Source organism: Vulpes lagopus, chromosome 3 (assembly GCF_018345385.1).
Source record: "Vulpes lagopus strain Blue_001 chromosome 3, ASM1834538v1, whole genome shotgun sequence".
Lineage (NCBI taxonomy): Eukaryota > Metazoa > Chordata > Mammalia > Carnivora > Canidae > Vulpes > Vulpes lagopus.
This window is the reverse complement of record NC_054826.1, coordinates 144236117-144260504: the sequence shown is the minus strand read 5'-3', so window position 1 is coordinate 144260504 and position 24388 is coordinate 144236117. Positions and strand designations below refer to the sequence as shown.

The window sequence follows — 24388 nt, the reverse complement described above, 5'->3', positions numbered from 1 at the left end:
CACACACCTACAGAGCCGTCTCATTGTTCACTTGCCTATCACTTCTGACTAGAATGCAATCTCGAATCTAAACTAGAATGCAAGAGATCGAGACACTTTGTCTTGTTTGCTCTGGTCTTAGCAGACGTTCAACAAATGTTTGGAATGAACAAATGACCCTGGGGCCATCACCCCAGGCCCGGCCCACGTGGCTCAGCCACCTGCACCCCTGCCCTCATATGTGTTCCCTGCCCAAAGTGCCCTCGCACCAGCCCTGTGAACCATCCCTGCCAGGGCATTTAGGACTCCTGAAGAATAAAATACTATGGACAGAAATAACTCCTTTCCACATTTCCCCTCAGAATTCCCAGTGCTGCTGTGCCTGTCTCCGTGAAGGGATGTTTGGCAGCTGTCCTTCTGGCTGGGGCCAGGAGCAGGGGCTCACCCATGGCTAGCAAAGGGGGGCTGACCCCTTCAGCTACGGGGGCTTGTCCTTTCTTCTGTGCAGGGCATTCGGTCTGAGAGGGCCGGGCCGGGCTGGACCCCTCCAGGGAGGCTGAGTGCCAGGCCTCTGATAACAACCCTCCGCATGGAGAGGAGCACAGCCCAGGAACCAGCTGCTCTTCCTTCCCACAATGGCCTCCCTTGCTCTCACTCCTGTGTTCCTGTGTCTCCTCCTGGGGAGGGTCCTCTTCCTCTCTTGGTGGCCCTCTTCCCCTCCTGCTTGGCCTCCTGGCTTTATTCCTCCTCCCAGCCTTCCTGTCACACTAACCTCTTTGTCTCTGCTCCTCATTCCTCTCAAAAGACATTTTCCGTGTGCGCCCTCTGTAAACCTGAGGTTGCCCACCAGGGCCTTTCCTCCTCCTCACTTCCTCTGTCTTAACAAAAAAGGCACCTAATCCAGATTTAAAGTTTTCTTCGGAGTAGATGGTTCTGTGTGCCCAGGTGGCCCGAGGCCCAACCCCTTCCGTGGGAGATCTCTGCCACCCTGAGGCCCACTCCATGACAGAGGCGCTATCAGGCTAGGCCGTGAGCCACACGCCTCCCTCCTCCCGCGGTCCATCCCAACTCCCAACTACTGCCTGAGACCTCTCGGTGGCATCCGTCAGCTCTGGGACGGATTCCCTGGGTGATGGATAAGTAGACGAGACGACATTATTTCAACACCCAAGGTCAGGGAGCCAGGATACACAAAACCCCACTCAATGATACAAGGGACTGGCTAATACGAGATAAAACATTTGAGTGCTAAATGCATGTCCCCTAATTCACATCAGGGCTGGTCTCCTTTCTAGGGCTGTCACTGCAGGGCCTCCACCTTAGCTGGCAGCCCATCCCCCTTAGCATGCCAGCATGCCAGCAAACACAGACACACACACACACACACACACACACACACACACACACACTCACCACAGGCAGCCTGGCCTCCTGAACTAGGCCTGCCGGCCCACTCCGCTCTGCTTGCAGCCTCCCTTGGCTGATTCTCCTTCCTACATGAAGGGAGGTAAGGCACTTTGCAGGTTTAAGCTCCTCCCAGGTAGAGCAAAGCAACCAAGGTGTTCAAAAGTCAAGGCCTCTTCGGAGAGAGAGCCAGAGGTCCTGAGAGAGTACTATTTCTTCTGTGGAAAGCCAACAAGACCCTGCTCCCTGGCTTCCTGCGTTCTCTCCCTGCCCCTTCCCGGGGGATTGAGGATGGCCCTTTTCTCTGTCCTTTGGCGTCAGCAGCCACCGTCTGGGTGCTTCCACCAGGAACAGAGGAGGGCACGCAGCAGCAGCAGAGGCGGGGGGGCGGTGCTGGTTTGCCTCTCTTTGCCCCATTGCCGTTCTGGGCAACTGAGCTAACCTGGCGCCTCCCAATGTGTGCCTACTTTGGGATCCAGCCAGAAGCCTGTTTCTACCCTGTTTGCCCACGTGCCAGCCTTTCTTAGCGTCCCTGACCACAGCTCCAGACCAGTGGAACCATTGCTGGGTTTGGGCTGGATTCATTTTCCAAAGCTTTACAGAGAAAGAAAATTCTCTCTTAACACATAGAAGGAGCCCAGTAAACATGAATTTGGTGACAGGAGGGAGAGAGGGAGGGAGGGGGAAGTCTGCTGTCCACTGCCCAGCCACCTGAAGGAGCCCAGAGCCAGAGATTCTGAAGGCTCTTAAGCCAGGGCTCTGGGGTGGGTGGAGGCAGGGAGAGGGTAGAGCAGAAGGGACAAGCTGCCATACTCCCACAGGAAGGCAACCCAGGGGCTGGTCACTCGGTGTCTGCCCCACAGCTCTCCTGCCCAGGTCCTGGGGACACCAGGGCACTCCTCTTGTCCTCACTTCTGTTGTTTCTCCCTGGGCTGATCCTCCCTCTCCTCACACATTCCTCGTCCTTCAAGACCAGCTACAAATGTCCTGTGAGACTGTCCCTCCCCACCATCCCTGCCCAGTCCCTGTAGCTGGGCTCTTCCTATCGGGCTGCCCATCAGCCTTGCTCACAGTCTTGGAGTAGTGCTTGGCTGAATGTATTTGTCTCCACGTCTCTCTGCTTCACGGCCTCATTCATCCTGCAATCAACCCAGCAATGACAGACAGACCAGACTCCCCAGGGCTGCCAGGGAGCTCACAAGCCAGTGAGGGAAGAGTAGGCTTAAAGAGGAGTTATAATATGGTGACTGCTTTGAAAAGGAGGGTTGGGGAGCCTGGGTCACTCAGTTGGTTAAGGGATCCAACTGAGGATCATGGATCCAAGGCATCTACCTTTGGCTCAGGTCATGATCTCAGGGTCCTGGGTTCGAGCCTCAAATTGAGCCTCGCGTCGGGCTCCACGGTCAGCAGGAGCCTGCTTCTCCCTCTCCTTCTGCCCCTCCACCAAGTATATAAATAAAATCTTTAATTAAAAAAAAAAAAAGAAGGTCAAGGTGCTGTGGGAGTATTTCAGAGGGGAGTGTGTTTATTCTGAGGTTCGGGTGGGAGTTAGGGGCAGTCTCCTTAAAGATGGAACATTTAAGCTGAAATCTAGAGAAGTAGGAAGTCCAGAGTGAGAGGTAGAGGCATGTGTGTGTGTGTGTGTGTGTGTGTGTGTGTGTGTGTGTGTGAGAGAGAGAGAGAGAGAGGGTAGGGTCCCAGTTCACACTGAGCACAGGCACGAGCAAAAACTCCACATGGAAAGAGACAGTGTGCCAGGTGGGAGGAACCATGGCAGAGCCACGAAGTCAGGAGGGAAACAGGCTGCAGAGTCAGGTAGGAAGAGATCAGGGAATGCCAGGAAAGGCCATGTTCAGTGCCAGCTCCGGAACGGGAGGGTCTCATTTGTTTTTGTATTCCTAAGGCCCCACAGAGCAACAGGTGCTCAAGAAGTGTTTATTGAATAAATAAAGAAGTGAAAACACTTTAGCTAGAGAAACAGAATTTAAACAGGCCATGGACTTATGGCAAGTGAAACAACACCACCTCTCAAGGCCAGCTGTGCCACCATGAGAGCCGTTTTGACCTTTTTGCTGGGAACCCAGGAAGCACCACATCCATCTGATTGATGCAAGAACAGGTTTGTAACGAGCGCCCATGGCATGCTTCGATTTGGTTAGATTCAGCAAGACAAGTGTGCCAGTTACCCAGAGCAGGCCCCTCTGGAGCCAGTGGGGGGAGTCTAAGTGACATCTGCCAGGCTGGGACTTGACGCGGCAGGGAAGGAAGTCTGGGGGACAGAGACCCAGTCAGGGGCTGTCTCGATGCTACTTATCAGAGAGGGGCTTTCTCTGCTACTCCCTGCACTCTTGTGGACTTTGGAGAATTTCAGAGCCAAGGAGGACTCTAGTTTTACAGATGAGTACATTGAAGCCAGAGAGGTTAAGGGACTGACCTCCAGGCTGGCCCTCAAGCCTCCTGGTTCTAGATCCAACCTCGTATAAGCACATCTAGAGGGAAGAAAGGAGGGAGAGAGGAGAGCAGGAGAGGAGGGCGGGAGGGTGAGCCAGGGAAACTAGGGAACACTGCCTTGTAACACACTCCTACCCCGAACGCAGGTGACGTGTTGAAAGGCAGTAAGAGAGAACCCAGTGTTCGTCTTTCAGTGGAAGGCTCACCTCTGGGAGGACAGTGTCCACCTCGATAGATCCAGGATGCCACTGGCAGCACTTGGGACCACACCTCCTCCTACTTAAAGCTGTTCCATCCTTAGCCAATAGATAGGAGCTGGGATCTGGGACTAAATAGCCGAAGTCTGTCTGAGTCCTCACATTTGTATTACTTCCCAAATCATGTCTCCTTCCTTCTAGTAGTGGCACTCCCGAGTTGTAGCTGGCACATGACTGCCTGGAATAAAGACCACATTTCCCAGCTCCTCGTAGCTGGGTTGCCTCTGTGACTGAGTTCTGATCAATGGCATGGAAGCAGAGGGATCAGGTGCATCCTTGGAAAATCAAAGGAGAGCAGTGGTTCTCTAACTGGAGAGACTGTGCCCCTGGGAGACATTTGGCAATGTCTGGTGACATTTGTGTTTGTCACACTTGAGAAGGAGGAAGCTAACACTGGCATCTAGTGGGTAGAGGTCAAGGATGCTGCTAAACATCCAACAATGCACAATACCCCCTACAGTAATGAAGTATCTGACCTAAGATGCCAGTAGTACCAAGACTGAGAAACCCTAACTCAGCAAGGGAGAAGGCATGCTCACCACTCCCTCCCTGACTGGAGTGTAGATGTGAAGGCCAGAGTCTGAACTGCCCATCTTTGACCATGAGGTAGAAGCTCCACGTTGAGGATGATGAAGCAACAAGAGAAAAGGTGTCTGGATCCCTGATGATTCCCCACCTGCCATAGAGAGCTATGGACAGTTCTCTTCCAGACTTCGTTGCCTACAACTGAATAGAGTTCTGGTACATTTAAGCCTCTGTTGATTTGGGTTTCTGTCACAGCTGAACTTAATTAATATACCTTTCCCTCTTGCTCCTTTTTCCATTCCTGTCAACTTACAGTGAGCCCCTGCTCACCTAGCCCTTGTTCCTCATCTCTCCTCCATTCATACTCCTCTGTTGCTCCACAGATTATGTGGCAACTATATTCATTCATTCATTCTCAGTTTGATCTACTTGGAATTCTGACTCCAAGATCCATCTTATTGCAACTCTGAGACTATCAGATCCTGCTTCTTCCAGATTCCCAGCCAATCAGGTTCTAAACAGTCCTATAAGTTGGCCATATCATTTGGGTTCTAAACATTTCTTTATAACCCAGTTTGCAACACGGAGCCACATTCTCCCCCAGACCAGCACTATCTGTAATGACCGGTGTAGTGTGAGTGCCAGCCCAGCTGAATGAAGGCTTGACCAGTGGGAATGGACCCTGGCCCTTACTCCCTTTCCAGCCCTGGTCATATTGTACCTGAAGAATTAGTCCATCCATGCATTCATTTTTTCAACACCTACATAAGTTATGTTCAAGGCTCTAGCATGGAATCTGCTATGATAATACCCTGGAGGTCTGTTTATCGTTATTGTTTATCACAGGCTTAAAAATGGCAAACCCTTGGCAAACAAGTAGGATTACCCAGAAAAACAGGGGAAGAGCTGCTCTTCTCTTTATATTTCTTTGTGCCTTCTCTTTGCTAGTGTTGAAGAACTTGATATTTATTAGCTCTTTCCTTTCTGGGAACTTAAAGTCTACTACTGGAGAGCTGAGAAAAAAATCATGGTGACCCCACCACTCTACAAATGAATTCACAGTTTTGCAATCACAACGTCAAGGATCCAAGAATAAATCATTTGTATTCAAGAGCAAATATTCCAGAACAAGGAGGGGAATTCAGCCAGTATATTTGCTACTGCTTGCGATTGCCTGCTTGACATCTTGAGAATATAATAAAATGCATAGAATGAATCATTTCAAGGGGAAAGTGGGCAAGGACCAAAGGATAGTAAAACAAAGAACATCCCAGTAGACCTCCACAACCTTCAAATGAACTGGAATATATTATGAATCTAGTCCCAAATTTCTGAATCATGACTGTAAATTTGATGTGGGGTGAAAGCTTCTAGCTCACTCAAAGTAATTTAGTGGGGGAACAAAGATGAATCATTTCAACTGTCTTCCTTTTCAGAGTCTTTGTGGATTGAAGTAGAGGAGTGAGACTACAGCTGTCATATTAAAAGGGGGCAGGAATTAATGTTATAGATGCTGCGGAAGCCACCTTCCAAGACAGACCCCAATATTTCTACCTCCTGATATTCACATCACTGTGTAGTCCCCTCCCACACTCTACTGGAGTTGGTCTGTGGGACCAATAGAATACAATAGAAGTGATGGTATGTGACTTCTGAGGCTAGGTCATAAAAGACCTGTGTTTTTTGCCTTGCACGTGTTCTCTCTCTCTCTCTCCCTCTCTTAGATTGCTCACTCTGGGGGATGCAGCTCTGTAGAGAGGGCAAGTATCTGAGGCCTCTGGCCATGAGCCATGGGAGTGGGTCATCTTGGAAGCAGGTCTCCTAGCCCCAGTCAAACCTTCAGATAATTACAACCCCAAACAATCTCACAAGAGCCCCTACATATGAACCACTCAGCATATGCTCCCTGACCCACAGAAACCATGAGATAATAAAGTCTTATTGTTTTAAGGCGCTAAGGTCTAGGGTGATATGTTCATGCAGCAATAGATACCCATTATATCCCTTACTGTCATGTCAGTGTATGATAGAAGCTCAGCCAATTCCCGTGACAATCTTGTGAAACAGAAATTATTTTCTCCATCTTCAAGGCGTGAAAATTCAGAGAGGTAATTTCCCAGGGTCATAAACTGCCTCAAAGCTCACTAACCACGCTGCCTCACTCAGCCATTCTTCTCACACTTTCTACCCCCTCCTCCCACTGACCTCCAGGGATGAGCCAGCCTGTGCAGCAACAGGGCTCTCAGGTTCAATGATGAGATGATACCATCACAGGGTGGGCATGGGTGAGGATTTGAAAACTACCCCTGCCTACAAAATTTTTATTCTTACACACCCTGTGAAGCAGTTTTGAGAACTTGGTGGAGACAAAGTAAAGTAAATGGCATTCTAAAGCAATGACAAATAGAGGCACCTGGGTGGCTCAATCAGTTAAGTGACTCTTGGTTTTGGCTCAGGTCATGATCTCAGGGTTGTGAGATCGAGCCCCGTATCAGTTCCATGCTCAGTGGGGAGTCTGCTTGAGATTCTCTCTCCCTCTGCCCTCTCCACCTCCCCACTTCACCATGTGTATTCTCTAACAAATAAATAAATAAATCTTTAAAGCAATGACAAATCAACAAAATAACTAAAAAATGAACAATGTTTCTTATTAGAGTCAGAAATCTGATGACAAATAATAAGACCTCCATTAAGGCAAAGAGTTGTTGGTGTCATCTGTGGGTCCATGGCAGACATGCCATGGGGAAACAGCTGAGGCCCTAAAAGCTTAAACATCTCTGGCTGGAGGGATTTCCTTCTCAACCCATCTGGAGGGCCCAGCTGACGTCCCGATGTAACTGAGGTCATAAGGCCTGTCCCTTAGTCTAATTCACAAGAAAGGCAGCCTGGAGGGATGGTTTGACCCGTTCTAGAATGGACTCAACCTAGATTCTGTTGGATATCATTAGCAATATACCTTTTCTTCCCCAATTCCCCACACAGTGGGAAATAAAAGGGCATAACTGCCTTTGAGCTAATGTTTTGGGCCAATAAATGAGATTGACTCTGAGCTTTTTTTTTTTTTTTTAAGATTTTATTTTTAAGTAATCTCTATACCCAACATGGGGCCCAAACTCACAACCCCAAGATCAAGTCATGCTCCACCGCTCTACGCTCCACGCTCCACACTCCATGCACTGAGCCAGCCAGACGCCCTTGATTCTGAGCTTTTTGATGTAGTTTTGAGATCTGCCCAAGGATTTAAATTAATGCTGATCACAGAAACCCAAGTGGACTAATGAGAGTCTGAATACCTAAATTCCAAACCAGGGCTTCTCAAACTTTAATGCAAATGAATCACGTGGCAAATCTTATTAAAATGCAGATTGTGGTTCAGCCCACTCCAATGCATCCAATCCTTGTCCCCAAAACTCCCCCCACACATACCCCAAGCTGCATATTGCAGCCTGTGAGCCTGATCCATCTCCCTGGAAAAATCCCACACTCCACCCTCCCTGAAGGAAAAAAAAAAAAAAGAAAAGAAAAGAAAAATCCTGGATTTGGCAGGTCTGGGCTGGGGGAAGTCTGAGAACCTGCATTTCTATCCAGCTCACGGGCTATGCTGATGCCCCTGGGCCATCATCACCACTGTAGTAGGAAAGGGCCGGAAAGCATTTGTTCTTAAACTTGGCTGCCTAGGAGAATCAACTGGGGAGTTAACAAAATAATGCTGATACCAAGGGCCCACCCCAGAAACTCTGCTTTACTTGGTCTTGGGAGCATTCTGGGTATCAGATTCTGGCTCACAGCTGAGTTTGAGAATCTCTGGTCTAACAAGCCAGTCCCTGGTCCCTGGTCCCAGGTTGCTAGTCCTCCCTGATTTCTTTCCATGGAGAAGTGGTTGACGGGGCCTGGGCCAATCCTGCTGCCCTCTCTGTGTTTGCCTTCCCATCAAAGGCAGGGCAATGCCTCTTGGAGGCTTGTCAGGATGAAGCCCATTCGCATACACATGGAGAACTCAGAATGGGGCCTGGCACGATGTGTTAGTACTTCATTCTTACTCTCAACTGCTAAAGGATTAACATTGGTTAAATTTTAGCAGATGGTTTTTTTGGGCGCAGGAGTGAGGAAGTGCCTTTGTTTATTGAGAACTTGTAAGGAAGAGATGGGGGAGGGGGCAGTTCAAAACCTGCTGCCCCAGGGACCCCTGGGTGGCTCAGTGGTTGAGCATCTGCCTTTGGCTCAGGGCATGATCCTGAGGTCCCAGGATCGAGTCCTGCATTGGACATCCCTGCATGGAGCCTGCTTCTCCTTCTGCCTATGTCTCTGCCTCTCTCTCTCTCTCTCTCTCTCTGTGTGTGTTTCTAGTGAATAAATAAATAAAACCTTAAAAAAAAAAAAAAAAGACCTGCTCGCCCAAACTGGGTCACTGAGAGCAGAATTAGGACACTGCAGGTCAACTCCTACTTGCACACGGTGGTTCAGGCAGCATTTATGGAGTGCCCACTGTGTACAGGGCTGGTGCTAAGTCTCGGGCAGAACTGCCTAGAGCAAGAAAGCCAGGGCGTCCAGCGTTCAAGAGCTTCTAGTCTACCACAGAAGACAGGCAAGGCACATGGTCACAGAGCATGCCTGTAGGACTCATCCATTCACTTGGCCAGTGCCGAAAGGAGCCTGCTGTGAGCTAGCCACAAGAAGGCATGGTTCCTTCCCTGCAAGATGCCTATAGTCAGGGAAAGGAGATAGAAAACCAAATAGAAAATTATACAGCTTCCCAGGTGCTTTGCAAAGCCATAAGTGGGCCCGTCCCCCAACAGAAGGATGTATGGGAATGTTCTTGGAGGAGGTGACATGAGCTGATGGATTCAAGCCTCCCATTCTTGGCCCCACAGGCTCTCTCAAGGAAGTCTCTCCTGACAGGTCAAGGCTGTCTCCTGTCTGACTTTGCTCAGGATTGCAAGGTACATGAGAGCAAGGGCAGCATTTGTCTCCTTCACCAGTGTCTCTGGAGACTAGTGCAGAGCCTAGCTCAATGGGTAAATGAATAAATGAGCTATTTGCAGGCTCAAAGCCTGATCAAACTCAAAGACAGGTCAGGCTTGGCCTCTGTCCAGCCATCTCACCAGCAGATGGTGACTGCCACCTATAGGATGGTCCTACATCCTTCCCGAGCTCTGCTTGGAAGCCTGCTCAGCAGCCCTGTCAACCCAGCCACAAGGTCCAGGACTGGTGTTCCCCCTGCCCCCACCCCCAACACTATCCACCTGCTTCCACCTCAGTTTCCCTTCTGACTAGACCACTCCTCTGAATACCAGCCTATGAGCCTGAGGCTTTCAACATGCTCTTCCCCAACCCTTGCCTTTGGGGCCTGGATCATGTTCCATTTATCCTCAGCTGTGATTCTTGTCCTCTTGAGAATGGGCTGATGGCATACAACCACAGAACTGACTCTGGCACTCAATACCTTGAACCCCAGTAATCTCCACTAGCACCTGCTACAACCAAGGCCAAGTTAGCTGGACCCTTTTCCACACCATGTCCTGGACTGTTCAGCCTCTACCATTTGGCTAGTCTGTCCTGTCTTCTTCCTCACATTCCCCAGGCTGTATGCTAACTTCTTACACACTCTGGCCCTAGGTTAGAGTCTTTTTACATGCAGCCTTGCTCCGTGAGTCCCCCTCCTCAGATGTAATCTCTCTTTCCCCTGGGGTCCCATACCACCTGTACCTCACTTGGAGACCTCTTGCCCTTGCATCTCAGTTCTTAGTGTACCTGGGGTCATTTCTATTAGGCTGTAAACTAAGCACGTGTCTATTTTCTTTGTATCTCAGGTAGACATTTAATCCCTGCTTGCTGAAGAGATGAAAAAGCATAGAAAACACCAAGCACAAATTAAATGAAATTTAAGGGTCTCCCGGACCTTTGGGCTCCACCTCACTCAGCCAGCATACCACCCCTAAGTTCATCATTCTAAAGCTCAGTCATTCTAAAGCACATGACAAAAGTAACTTGTAGCTCCCCATTGCCTGTAGCATTAAATCCATACTCCCCATCCTGAGTCAAGCCTGCCCCAGCTGCTTCGCCACATCTGGCTTCAATCGTAACTGTCCAACTCCGTCTCCTGATGCGTTCAACTCCGCACTCCCAACTGTACCTCTATAAGGGCCTGTTTGCCCCTCTTTTCTATCTAAATGTCTAGATTTCTTCATCCTGGAAAATGTTACTTTCCTTTCCTTATTCCCGTCTTGCCACCTATGTAGTTTGATAATTGGTCTGGCTAATAACTCGGTGCTAAGATTTTTTTTAGGATGAAAATGGCCATCATTTATTTTTTTTAAAGATTTTATTTATTTATTCATGAGAGAGAGAGAGAGAGAGAGAGAGAGAGAGAGAGAGATGCAGAGACACAGGCAAAAGGAGAAGCAGGCTCCATGCAGGGAGCCCAACGTGGGACTCCATCCCAGGTCTCCAGGATCAGGCCCTGCGCTGAAGGCGACGCTAAACTGCTGAGCCACCCGGGCTACCTGAGAGATTTTCTTTAATAAAAAAGCCCTTATTTTGAAAAGCCCTGTGGTTGCACAAGTGAAAATAAGAATCCACCAAAGGTTCTTGGGACAGGACTATGAGGAAATCATGAAACTAAACGTAAACGCTTGCCATTTTCAGACTGAGAAACTGGGTGTTCCCTTTAGTACCAGATATGATATATCCTGCCCAGCAGGAGCTGGGTGGGAAGATGGATAATGTTTCTCGGGTTGCAACAAATGTAGCTGATGCTACAAACCTGAACTTTGGTTTGTTCCTGCAGGGTATGGGATTTCTTCATTGAGAGTTGCTTGCTAATAATAATAGCAAACAGTTGGTACACACTTACTATGTGCCAGGCCTGAGATAAACCCTCTCAAGGATCAATCCCTGTAATTCTCACAACTTTGGTGTTTCTCAGATGAGGAAAAGAAGGTTCTGAGAAGTTGAGAAGCATGCCTTACAAATAAGAATCAAAGCCAGGATGTGAACACCAGAGTCTGACTCCATAGTCTTGTCTTCCAACTCTCAGTATCTTTGTTTTTTTTTTTTTTTAAATCTCATCCTTTTAAAACTTCTTTTTGGGGTATGCTTTATAATGAATATAGTAGTACATATTTATTACTTGGTAGTGCCAACTCAAAAACCTTTTACTGGTAGGGGTGCCATCACACTTTGCCATTTGTTTTCATATGCTGTATTGCATTATGTATGCTGTATTTCATATGCTGTATTGCATTATTTGCATATTGTTTCATTTTCATTGGTCATATTTCTCTCAAGGAACTTGAAGTCTCCTTGGAGTGGGTCTTAAACTTCCACTCTGTCTCCCACAGTATAGCCCAAGTATATCCTCCCTAAATACTCCCTGAATTGAATTAAACCGATACTCCAATGACCTTCTTCTTCTGAAGCAAAGTAAAGCTAGTGAAAATATATAACGGTATAGATTTCTAAACCTGAGGCAGGCTGAGGATGCTAACAAGCACTGCAAATAGAACAACGTGGTAACTTAAAAATAATTCTGCTATACAAACATGAAAAGTGTTACTGCAGATTCCCCGAGGTATATAACAGATTTGAACTTTAAAACACCAAAATGAAATTGTATTTAATTTAGGGTTTTGGTGTTCAGGAAACTCAAACTGCCTCGGGTGATCAGCTTGCTTGGAGGTGGTTATAGTGTGTGCTTTGGCTCCCTCTGCGGGCAGGAAGGAGGAGGATTTTTTTTTCTTTTTCTTTTTAATTTGGAGAAATTCTTAGTTCAGGTTGTATAATGGCTGCTATCTACTGTATATACTGCCTGAGAAAATTCATTTCAGGATTAGGGAAGGTTTAGAAAACCTACGGAATCTTTCTCCTCTGATGGCAACTAAATACACATTTCCATTCCTTTTATATGCCAACGTTGCGAAAGGTTTTGGTCTCAACTAGTGAAAGGAATCAAATGCCTAAAATGCTTTAATTCAAGTGGAGTTAGGGACACACATATCTTTCCCCAGCACGTGGTCTCTTTCCCAATGCCCCCTTCCCAACATTTTATATTACAAGTCTAAATTGTTACTTAGGGGAAATCCCTGGGTGGCTCAGTGGTTTAGCGCCTGCCTTTGGCCCAGGGCGTGATCCTGGGGTCCCGGGATTGAGTCCCACGTTGGGCTCCCTGCATGGAGCCTGCTTCTCCCTCTACTTGTGTCTCTGCCTCCCTCCTCTGTTCTGTGTCTTTCATGAATAAATAAAATCTTAAAAAAAAAATAGTTACTTAGTTAGGTCAATGAGTGACCGTGTGGGAGCTGGCTCCAGCACTCCCAGACAAGATTCCTGCATATGGTGTTTACACAGCAGCACTGAGCCATCTCTTCTGTTCCTCCATGTTCAACTCCACGGACCAGTGAAGACTCTGAGATGCCACCAGGGCCTGGTACATTGCAGCGTTCAATAAAGACTGGTTTACATCAATATGATTTACAGTCATATACTATTTTACGGGCTAATTCTGCATATGTGAGAACTCCTTGATGTATGCAAATCATGTGTTTTATTTCATTAATCTTTTCAAAGGGGACATAACAATGCTCTACACGAAATGTTTATTGTCAAAAAAAAAAAAAGAAAGAAAGAAAGAAAGAAATGTTTGTCCAGGAATGTTACTTATACTATGGTGGAATGAACCAGGCCTGGTAGCAATCAGGGTTTTGCCGCTCACTGTTTGGAGAGGAAACCCACCCACAGATGGGGCCTTACCGTCTCTGCACGCTCTTGCCAGCTACTCTAAGAACGTAAGACCCTGCTCACTGGGGCCATTTCTCAGGCGACTGCAGTGAGCAAACTGAGGGACGAGGGTGTCTCCCCGTGGGGCAAAGAGAAGGCTTGCTTACTGCTTGCCTATCATGGCGCGTCGCCCAAGCCCAGCATCCCTTTCCTGCAATGCGACCCCCCCTTTGTGTGCAAGTATCCACCTGGGCCCCTCCGCTTCATTCCTGTGAGAACCGGGGTGCAGACGACCGCCGCCACCCTGTCGGCCCCCTGGCTACTGCTTTCGCTGTAACAGGTCCTCCTTTCGGACGCAGGGCTCTCGAGGGCGCCGTGGGCATCCACGCACCTGACGAGCTCACCTGCTGGCCTGCAAGGGGAGATTCTTCACAGTTCTCGATACTTCCTAGCGGGGTGTCCCTGCACAAGTAACTTGGCGTCTCTCGGCTGCGGGGTCCCTTCTTTACAAGGGGGACGACGGTGCCCACCTCACAGCGCTGTGGTGCGGATAAACTAGCTTAGAACAGGGGAGACGCCTACCACACTCGGGTCTTCCCGGGAGCTCCCCTTCCCTCTTCAGGACGGCGGACACTACTCTGCTCGCGCGCTGCGGCGGGTCGTTCGGGCTCGCGCGGCCGGCGGGCCCACCTCGAGGGCGCGCGCGCGGCGCCGGGGCGCAGCTGCCGGGGGCGGGGCCTGCGGAGCCGCGGGCTGAGGGGAGCGCGCGCCCCGGCGGGCCGTCGGCAGCGGTTGCCTAGCAACCACGCAGCGTTTACTTGGAGCGTCCATTTCCAGGGGCCTGGGGGCCGCGCCGATGGGGATTCCTGCGCCCCGAGCCCCCCCCGCGCGACCCCCTCACCCGCCTGCCTAGAGGCGACCCCGTCGCCGCCCCGGGAGGCCCCGCGGCCGCGCGCAGCCGCACTCGCAGGCTCCCGGCGCTCCCACGCGCGCGGCCACCCTCGCGGCTGCCGCCCACGCCGAGCGCCCGGCGCGCGGGCTGGGGGCGGCTGGCGGCCCCGGGGCGAGCCCTCGGAGGCCGCTGCGGCGCGGGGCGCGTCGCCCCCCGCAGGCCCCCAGGGCCCGGAGGCCTCCGAAATTCGGCTCCGGGTCTGTGGGGGGCGAAATGCAACCCACCCCCCGTTTTACCGAACCCTGCGCAAATAAAACACGCACAAGCACGCACACAGACGCCGCCGCGGCCCGGCCGGGGAAGAGCCGGGACCCGCCAGCGGCCGCCGCTCGAGATCGGCCGCTAAGAGGTGCGACGTAAGTGCCCGGCGCCTCGGCCCGGCGCCTCGGCCCGCTGGTTCCGCATCGCGGCGGCCGGGCCCGGGTCCCGGTCCGGGTCCGGGTCCGGGTCCGGGCGGGGCGCGGCCGGCCGCCGGGAGAGCCGGTAGGCGGGGGCGCTCGGGGCAGGAAGGGGCCGGGGCCGGAGAGCGCGGGCGTGGTTTGTCCCGGGCAGGCCGGGGGCCGGGCCGTGGCCTCCCTCAGATCGGCGGGGGCCGGGGCCGGCGGCGAGGGACGGCCCCTGCGGCTCGCACTGGGTGGCGGCGGCCCGGGCTGCGGCGCCCTGGCCTCGGCTGCGCGGACGGGCGGCCCGGGGAACGGCCGAGGGGGCGGTGGGAAGGGCGCGGGGCCGTCGCCTCTGGCTTAACACAGCAGATGCGCCGAGACTCCAACAGGTGGCTCCGTGGCGCAATGGATAGCGCATTGGACTTCTAGAGGCTGAGGACATTCAAAGGTTCCGGGTTCGAGTCCCGGCGGAGTCGCAGTTTTTCCCTCCCCCAGAATTTATTTTCTGACGCCATCATTTTCCTACTCCCTCTTTTTTCCCCCCAGACGGTTGAACTGGCCTCTCCTCCGCCGCCTTTCTCCTCCTGCCCGCGGCGTCGGCTGCCGCTGCCGAGCCGGCCGGCTCCCAGCCCCGCTCCCTCGGCTCCGTGGCTCGGGGTCGGGGCCCGGCCAGGCCTCGCGGTTCGGGCCCAGCGGTGGCCCCCACGCTCCCGGCTAACGCCTCGTGGCCCGGAGCGCGACCGTGACTCCGGGGAGGCCGCGGGAAGGGTGAGGGGCCTTGGCTGCGCCCCGCCCTGCGCCGCGCTCCGCGGACCGACCCTGCAGCCCTGCAGGCTTCAGAGTCCTCACTACCGGGGTCCTGCCCCCCGAGTGGGGTCCTGCGCTCGAATTCAGTCCTAAGGGGAGGGAGCCCAGGAATCTGCATTTTTAAAAAATTAAAATGCACGCTGTTCTCGCGCAGGATTGCAGTGCGTTGAGGTCCGAGGTCCACCTGCCCGTCAGCTCTTCCAGGCAAGCACCGTCATCTGACGACTCCCAGGTTTGCGCGGGATTAGGGTCCCACCTCTCTAAATGCGAGTCCGTGAAGGCACGAGTGAATGGGATTTTCAGGATTCATTGTAACGCTCTCTCTGCCAAAGAATGCAGAATCCAGAATTGGCAAAAAAAAAAAAAAGGTACAGAGAAAAGTAAACATCGCTGTTGTCCCTGTATCTGACTTAGCCTTGCAATTCTCTCTTAAAAGCTATTCGTGAAGATGGTTGCTTGGAAATATTTTCAGATTTATTTTAGGCACATGTCACTTTTTTTTTTTTTTACATGTCACTTTTGCATAATATTGTCTCCATGTTGGTGGAGGTTGGTAGAGGTGACACGATTGGTCGTAGGCTGTGCTTTTTGACCTTCTAACACAGGTGGAGCTGCCTTGTTCCATTGTGAATCTGTACATTAATGATTCAGCAGCCCCCGGTAGTTGGGTCATTGAGGCATAAAATATTTTCCTGTTACGATGCCTCGGTGATCATGTTTGTTCTTACACTATTGTACACAAGTGCGAGTGTACCTGTGGGATGGATTCTAGGAAGTTGGATTGCTGGGTCAAAGGGTAGTTTGTGCGTTTTTTATAGATCTTGCCACACTGCTCTCACAGAGATTACACATGATTGACCATGGCTGTGCAAGAGTGCCCATGTCCTCAGGGCGCGTGACTTACCAAATAGGTGAAAAATGGTGGCTGCAGTGTCAATTCATGCCTTTTATTATGAAAGAAAGCTGAGCATTTTTTTCATATGTAGGCTAATTTGTATTTCTTTTTTATTACATATCTATTCTTCGGTTTTGTTCATTTTTCTATTGCATAATTGGTCATTTTCTTACTGGTTTGTTGGAGTTTTTTTTTTTTTTTTTTTACATATTTTGGAAACCAATGCTTTATGATATGTGTTAGAATTGTTCTTCCTCAATGTATTTGCCTTTTGATTTCGTATGTGATATTTTATTTTATTGCCTTACAGAAATTCATATATTTGGATTTATCAGACTTCTTATGGCTTCCAGGTTTGGGGTTATTAGCACTCATTATTAAATAATTTCATGTTTTATTTTAGTGTTTTATATGGTTTTATTTTTGTACTTAAATCTTCATTTCATCCAGAATATACTTTTGTATAAGGGGTGAAGTGGGAATTTGGTCTCAGAATTACTCGTAATGAACACATTTCTTCTCTGTACTCATTTATTTGAAATGCCACTTTTACCATTTTCTAAATTTCCATTTGCATTTGGGTTTCTGGATTCTCTATTCTGTTCCGTTGATCTGTCTGATTTCTAATTCACCAGAACTGTGTTTCTATATCTAGGGGGGGCCAGTCCTTTCTCATAACTTTCTTTGAAGATTTTTTTCCCTCATCTATTCTTGAATTGTTTTTCCCCACATAACAACTAGCATTAATTTAGCATTTGTTATATACCAGGTAACGTTCTAAGTGCTTTATATATTTTTAAGGCATTTAATCCTCCTGACAACCCTACCAGGTAGGTATTATCCTATCCCCCTTTACGAAAGGAGCATCTGAGACAAAGAGGTTAGATAACTTGTACAGGAAGATGCAGCTAATAAGGAGCATGCCAGAATGGCTGGGTCTTTGGGTGAAACCATAATTCTCCATTGTCTTTTCACACGGGCCTTAGTTACAGCTAGTCAAGTTCTAATCTTAGGAGATGTTTATGTTGGATTCATGTTTTTTATAAGTTAATATAGAGAGAATTGAACTATGTTGCATCTTTCTATTAAGAGCAGCAGGGGTGGGCGGATAACACACATGCTTTCCCATTTATTCAGTCCTTCTATGCCCTTAAAAAGTATGTTAAATACACACACAGACACACATATCTTATTAGTTAACTTTATTCCTAGATAGTTTATCTTTTTTATTGGTATTTTTTTCTTCCATTATATTTTATAAATGATTATGGTTTGTATATAAGAAGGCTTTTTATATATATATATATAAAATAAATTTATATACAGCTATCTTAATTTAATTATTTTAGTATTTAAAATAATTTTTCAGCTCCAAACAGTGGGATACCACTTCACATCCACAAAGATGGCTGGAATAAAGATAGACAATAACAAGTGTTGGCAAGGATGTGGAGAAGTTAGAACCCTCATAGTTGCCAGTGGGGATATAAAATGGTACAGTCTCTTTGGAAAACAGTTTAGCAATTAGTCAAAAATTTATACAGAGTTACTATATAACCCAGCAGTTTCACTCCTAGGTATGGTATATACCCAAGAGAAGTGAAAACATATGTTAAGACAAAAAATTGTACATGGTTGTTCATAGTAGCATTATTCTTAATAAACAAGAAGTAAAAACAACCCATATGTCCATCAGCTGATGAGTGGATAAACAAAATGTGGTGTATCTATCCAATGGAATATTATTATTCAGCAATAAAAATGAATGAAATACTGATTCAGGTTGCAACATGGATAAACCTTGGAAACATCATGTCAAGTAAAAGAAGCCAGTCATAAAAGACCACATACTGTATGATTCCATTTATATAAAATATCCTAAATAGGCAAATCTATTGAGACATAAAGTAAATTAGTTGTTGCCACGTGCTGGGGCTAAGGGGAATGTGAAATGACTGCTAATGGGTATATGATGAGATTTTTGGGGAGTAATGGAAATGTTCTGGAATGAGTAGTGGTAACTGCACAACTCTGCATATCCAAAAACCCAGTATACTGCACATTTTTAAAGGGATAAATTTTCTGGTATGTGAATTTTATCTCAATTTTTAAAAGGAAAAGTAGTTTTTTCAGTTAACTATGTTGTATTTTCTGGAAACATATCACCTACCCACAAATAATTATATTATTATCTTTTTTTCCTAATTCTTAGGCCTCATTATTATCTCTTGTATAAGCATTTGATAGTATCTCTTTAGCATTTGTAAATAGCATTTGATAGTATCTCCAGAAAATGTTAATTTTTGGATAATGGTGTCAGTGGACTGAATTGTGCTGCTTCTGACCATTATAGAAATGCTTCTCCATTAAGCATGATGCTAGCTTTTGGGATTGGTGCACATGCATTCATTCATACACCCACACACACTTTATCACATTAAGAAACTATCCCTACTTGTCAGTAACTTATGGAGGTTTCATAGGTTTCACAATATTAACAGATATTGTGCAGTGTATTAACAGATTTTCTAATAATCAACCCTTCTTGAATTCCTGAAATGAATCCTACTTGGTTGTGATGTATATTTATTTTAGTATTCTAATATTTTGCATTTTTGTGTATTTAGAAAAATTGACATTTATCTACCATAAATGCAGCATTATTTAAAATGGCCTCAAACTAGAACAGATGGTAACTACTTATGGTGAATATTGTGTAATGTATAGAATTGTCAATCACTGTGTTGTACACTTGAAACTAATATATACCAACTATACTCAATTAAAAAAATAATGAATGGGGGATCCCTGGGTGGTGCAGCGGTTTAGCGCCTGCCTTTGGCCCAGGGCGCGATCCTGGAGACCCGGGATCGAATCCCACGTCGGGCTCCTGGTGCATGGAGCCTGCTTCTCCCTCTGCCTATGTCTCTGCCTCACTCTCTCTCTCTCTCTCACTGTGTGCCTATCATAAATAAAATATTTTTTAAAAAATGAATGTTTGAAGAAAATATAATAGAGCCGTATAATTGAATACAATGCAGACCTTTAAAAAATGAGGACTCTCATGAATAAATACATCTTTAAAAAAATGAAGATGTATATATACTGCTATGGAAAAATATCCAAGACTATATGAAAAAAGCTAATATGAGAATGAGCATGTTTAACATGATTCTACTTGTGTTAAATAATGCTAATAATGATAGTAATAACGTGTGTATTACTATGATCGCATGTGCATAGAAACTTTCTGGAAGCATATATAGTTAACAGTGCTGGAGCAGGAGGAGCAGTGATGGAAGGCCTTCTTTTTAAACTTATATCTCATTATAATGTTTGAATTTTTTCAAAATAAGCCAGTCTTATCCTTGTAATAAAAAAGTCAAGTTAAAAAAATAAAACGGAAAATAAAACCTAATACTAATGATGAAAGAAAAAAAATATTTTGTCTATTCCTAGATCACTTTCAAATGGGCAGCTCTGATACTGCTTATCCATTGAAGATTTTCTGAATTGCATTCAACATTTATTGACTCCTTACATTTTACAGTATGCTGGATCTCAGCCATAAGTGTACCTTTTAGGAGCTCCCCCTGTTAGGAGTGGAAACACTAAAACAAAATGTCTCTCTGTAGTGATTCCAGCAGGTAGCGTGTCCTGAAAGCCTTGTACATGTCTTGGACTGTGGGTTTTACCCTAATGGCAGTGGGAAACCACTGAATCAGTTTTAGGTGGGAAGCAGTGTGATTAGATGTGTGGTTTCTATCCCCACTCTGTAGTGTGGATGCCTGGCTGGAAGAGTGCAGGATAGGAAGCTGGAAGACCAGGGCACTTGGAGTTGTCTGGGTAAGAAAATGAGGCTGGAACTAGGAAGGTGGTATGGGGAGAAACCCAAGGCACAGACATTTGAAGGATAGGCAAAGAAGGAGTTTTTCAAAGAGTCCAAGAAAGGGCAGCTGGAGAGGTGAGAAGAAAACTAGGAGAAAGTATTCTCTCCAAGAACTGATGGAATAGGTTGCCTCTAGAGAAGGGAGTCAAGAGGAAAAGGAAAAGATCTCATATTTTTCTAAATGCCAGCAAGTTTATGTAGCTCTTGTCATTTAATTATTCCCCAGATCCTAATAAGTAATAATTATCCCCATTTCACAGATGAGAAAATTAAGATGCAAAGACGGTATGGGAGTAAGGTGAAAAGACTAGCCTAGGAATGATGGGCAAATGTCTGCTCTTCTGAGGCAGGTAGGAAGAGAACAGGGATAAAAGCATGAAAGTGAAGGGAAAATTAAAGGTGTTTATTTTGAAAACCTATTTTCTTTGTGCTCTTTTACAGCTCTGCTTCACATACCCAGGATTCCAGGCGGGTATTGACCAAGAGGGAGTTTCCCCAAGGAGTGGAGACACTCCTATCTTATCGCTGCCTGTGGTCCATACAGACTCTAAAGACCAGTGGCCGGGAAGTGGTTTCATTCCAGCTTCCTCCTGATCTGGGGTCTTCTACATCCATCAGCACTTAAAAAATATTTTATAAGCTCATTCATCTTCAATTTGACATGTATTTTTGAGTACGAGCTTTATTCAAAGAACCACATTGGAAACAAATACAAAGGTGAGTGAGATAGAGTGCATTTTCTTAGAGTTCACTCTAGTGTGGGGCAGGGAGCCAGGGATGAATAATCCCATTAATTAGGATGGGCTTTGGCATGAGTGGCAGGAGACTCAAAGTAACAATGGGTGGGTTTGGAGAGATGGAGGTTTCTTCCTCACATGAAAAGTTCAAGCACTGGCAACTACTTGATCATGAGAGATCCAGGCTCCTTCTCATTCTTTCACCTTAAAATGTAGCTTTTTCCTGATGTTCCAAGAAGATTGCTCCTTCCTTGCCATCAGATCAATATTACTAGTTAGTGGGGAGAAGATAAAGGGACAGAGCCTCACTTCAAGCTCACTCTTCTCTGAAGGAGAAGACTGCTTCCCAGAAGTTGCGCATACTGCTTTTACTTATGTCCCACGAAGAGGTGAAAAATCATAGCTTTTTTTTTCCCCCTCCCAGATAGCCACAATCTCAGGTAAAAAATCATGTGTTCTGTAACTGGTGAAGAAAGGAAAAAATTCAATTTTTGTTGGTGATGTGGAAACAAGTATGCAGATAGCTATAGTGCAGGTTAAAGTAAGTGTGACAGAGTTACACTTACGAGCTCTGACCTTAAGCAGATTACTTAACCTCTCTGTGCCTCCGTTTCTTCAGTTATAAAATGAGGGTAATAGTAGCACCTATTTCATAGGTTTACTTAAGATTACCTAAATTGTTATATATGTATATAATGTTTCATATGTACATACCTACATAAATGGTTACATAAAAACCAGCTGTATTTGTAAGTCCTTAGAACAGTGCCTGGCAGTTAGTGTTTGTTAAATACAAATATTTTTTTAAAGCAGTCAAATGGGAATTTCAAGAATATACACGTCAGTAGAGAAAATCTGATAAAACATTGTATGAACTGTAGACTGTTCTGTGATGCCTAGAGGTGACCTCATTCCTTCCCTGGGCACACACCCTCCACAGAGTAGACGCTCAAGATGCTGGCTTCTTACAAGTATGAAAGGTAGCAGTGTTTTGTTAGGTGGAAGAGAAGCAAGGACAATTTTAGGTGCAGTTAATCGTATGAACAAAGACATAAAAGGTGAAAACTCACCGTATCTGGCAGTCGCTGGCATACCTAGTATTCAATATATGTTCACTGGCTGAACAATCTGTTATCAACAGTTTTGTTTGGCTGAAATGTAGCAGTTGGGTCCAGGCAAAAACATGCATCACTCTAAAGAATTTACTATAGGGAGCTGTTACGCAGGTGATGGACGTTTTAAGTGTAGGCAGCCCAGAAACTGGAAAAGTAGGAAACCTCTCACCCCTAGTGCCAAAGGGACATTAGGAGATGGTGTTACCAGAACTTGGAAGCCTGGGCCATCCAGTGGTGGAGGACTACGTTGTAGGGACTGGGAAATGGTGGAGCCATTGGATTTCCCAACTCAGTCTAAAGCAGAGGGAAATACCCTCTCTCTCCTCCTCTGGCCCTCCTGTCCTAGGTCAGTGCCTTACTGGGTAGCCAGTTGATAAGTGAATCTGGGAAGTGTAGTTTTTTTACAGTCCAGAGTAGAGAAACAGGCAAATGACCAGCACAAATGAAGTAGGGGTACGAGCAATAGGGAATATAAACCTGTGATGGCATTATTTCCTATCTTAGAGGGTCCTGAATGCCAAATTTTGAATGTAGGCATTTCTGCATGTCTTGTCAGGCAGAAGTGGGTAACAGAAGGTTTTTTAAAAAAACAAAAAACAGGAAGTCTCCATTAAAAACTGTTTTAGGAAGCCTTCCCTAATGGGGAGGATGGAGAACAGGGAAAGAGTAGCTTCCCTCTGAGTACCTGTCATGTGCCAGCACGGTGCTAGTTAGGTAGTCATCTCAGGTTCTGGGTATGAGGTTGAGAGGACTTTGTGATAACCTGGAAGGGCATATTAATTATTTGGAAACATGCATCTGGAGCAGGGAGTGTAGAGATGTAAGGAGAGAAACTGTGGAGTCCACTGTAAAGAGATAAAGCAGAAGCTGAAGGAGACAGAGGCCAAGATAACAAGTTCTACAGTATAGAGAAAGGTAAGAGAGCAGGCAATGTGGGAATCCAAGTGGTAGGCAGATAAAGAAAATCTGTGAAGTAGCAGCAAGATAGAAGCAGACAAGCTTATCTTCTTACACAGATTGAGAAGCTGAAGTTTCATGGTCAGAAACCTGTGGCAGATGACATTTCTTGGCCAAAAGGTTGAGGGGGAGGAACACTGAACACTTGGGATACATGTAAGAAGTTTCTGTAGACAGGTTGCGTCATGAGGAGTTAGATGGCCTTAGATGTTCTAGGCTGGGTAAGCAAAGTTGGAGACAAAGTGTCTGCTGAGGGGAGGAGTGGGAGTCGGGGGCCTCTGGGAGAGTAGAAATATGCTGGGTCTCCTATAAGCTCTTTGGGTTTGGAGGCTGTTTTCTTCACTGGTGTACCCTGGTGGTTAAATGATCTATAGAACTCAATTTTGTGGTGACTGGCTGACTTGCAGACTGAATGAATTTGGTGGGAAGTAGTCATAATTGAATAAAGGAACTGTAGAGGAGCAGTGAAAGCCCAGCCAAGAGTCTGTGGCTTATGGTAGTTTTCCAAATCTCAGTAATCTAGACAGATAACAGTGGGTATTTCCCTGGCTGGGCCTGACAGGTGACAGTAACAGAAAAAAATTGAGGATAGACATGGGACACACAAAGAATTTTTAAATGTCTGACCATTGTTCCAGGTTAGGGAGAAAAATGTATCCTGATGGGGTAGAGGATTGGGAGTATAAGAATGGCTGAAACGCTTGAGATCCAGAGTTCACCATCTTTGGGGGTGGGGCCCCGGTGTCCATATTATTGAAGCCACCTCAGGTAATTCCAAAGTGCAGCCAAAGTTGGATCAGAAGGCTAACAGATTGGGATACTTAGTTCAGAATCTTGACCTTTGAACAAGCTTAAAGCCATTATAGTGATTGGCTGAAGTGGAGTGGAAAGGAGGATAACTGGAATGGACACTGAAATTTGAGACTTGATATTGGAACTAAATCTAACCAGTCTTCATATCCATGTTTCATTTTTTTCTCCCCTTAATGAACAAGACCTCAGAATTTCAGTATGTTACATGAGGTGTGAGGTCAGGATTTGGTGCTCAACTTACCAGTCCGTCCTTTGCAGCTCTGGTTGTAACCAAAGAGCCAGAGGAAGGAAAGCACTGCTCAGTGTATAGCTGGCAGAGACCCCGACTGTAGGGCTTTTCAGATAAGCTGTAAAGGAACCTTTGTTCCCATCATCCTACCTTTGGTAGAGAAAGGTTGGCTTAGGAAAGCCTCAAGTCATTTCCCACCTTCTTTGGCAGAGCACAGGACAGGCCCACCCTAACAGAAGACTGACGGGCGGCTGATTTCTGACCTATTACAGCATCTCTCTTC

At 46.9% G+C, this 24388-nt stretch overlaps 1 long non-coding RNA gene and 1 other non-coding gene across 2 annotated transcripts in view; one reads left to right on the top strand and one right to left on the bottom strand.

Annotated features, from left to right (window-relative positions):
- LOC121488219 overlaps positions 1 to 14036 on the bottom strand; it is a 95208-nt gene extending 81172 nt beyond the window's left edge. The window contains exon 1 of the long non-coding RNA XR_005986998.1: positions 13911 to 14036. This is a non-coding gene — a long non-coding RNA (uncharacterized LOC121488219). The remainder of the gene's footprint in view (positions 1 to 13910) is intronic.
- Positions 14037 to 15054: 1018 nt separating this feature from the next.
- Positions 15055 to 15139, top strand: TRNAR-UCU. Its single transcript is given in 2 exon segments — positions 15055 to 15091; positions 15104 to 15139. It is a non-coding gene; the product is annotated as a tRNA-Arg (tRNA).
- The last annotated feature ends 9249 nt before the right edge of the window (positions 15140 to 24388 follow it).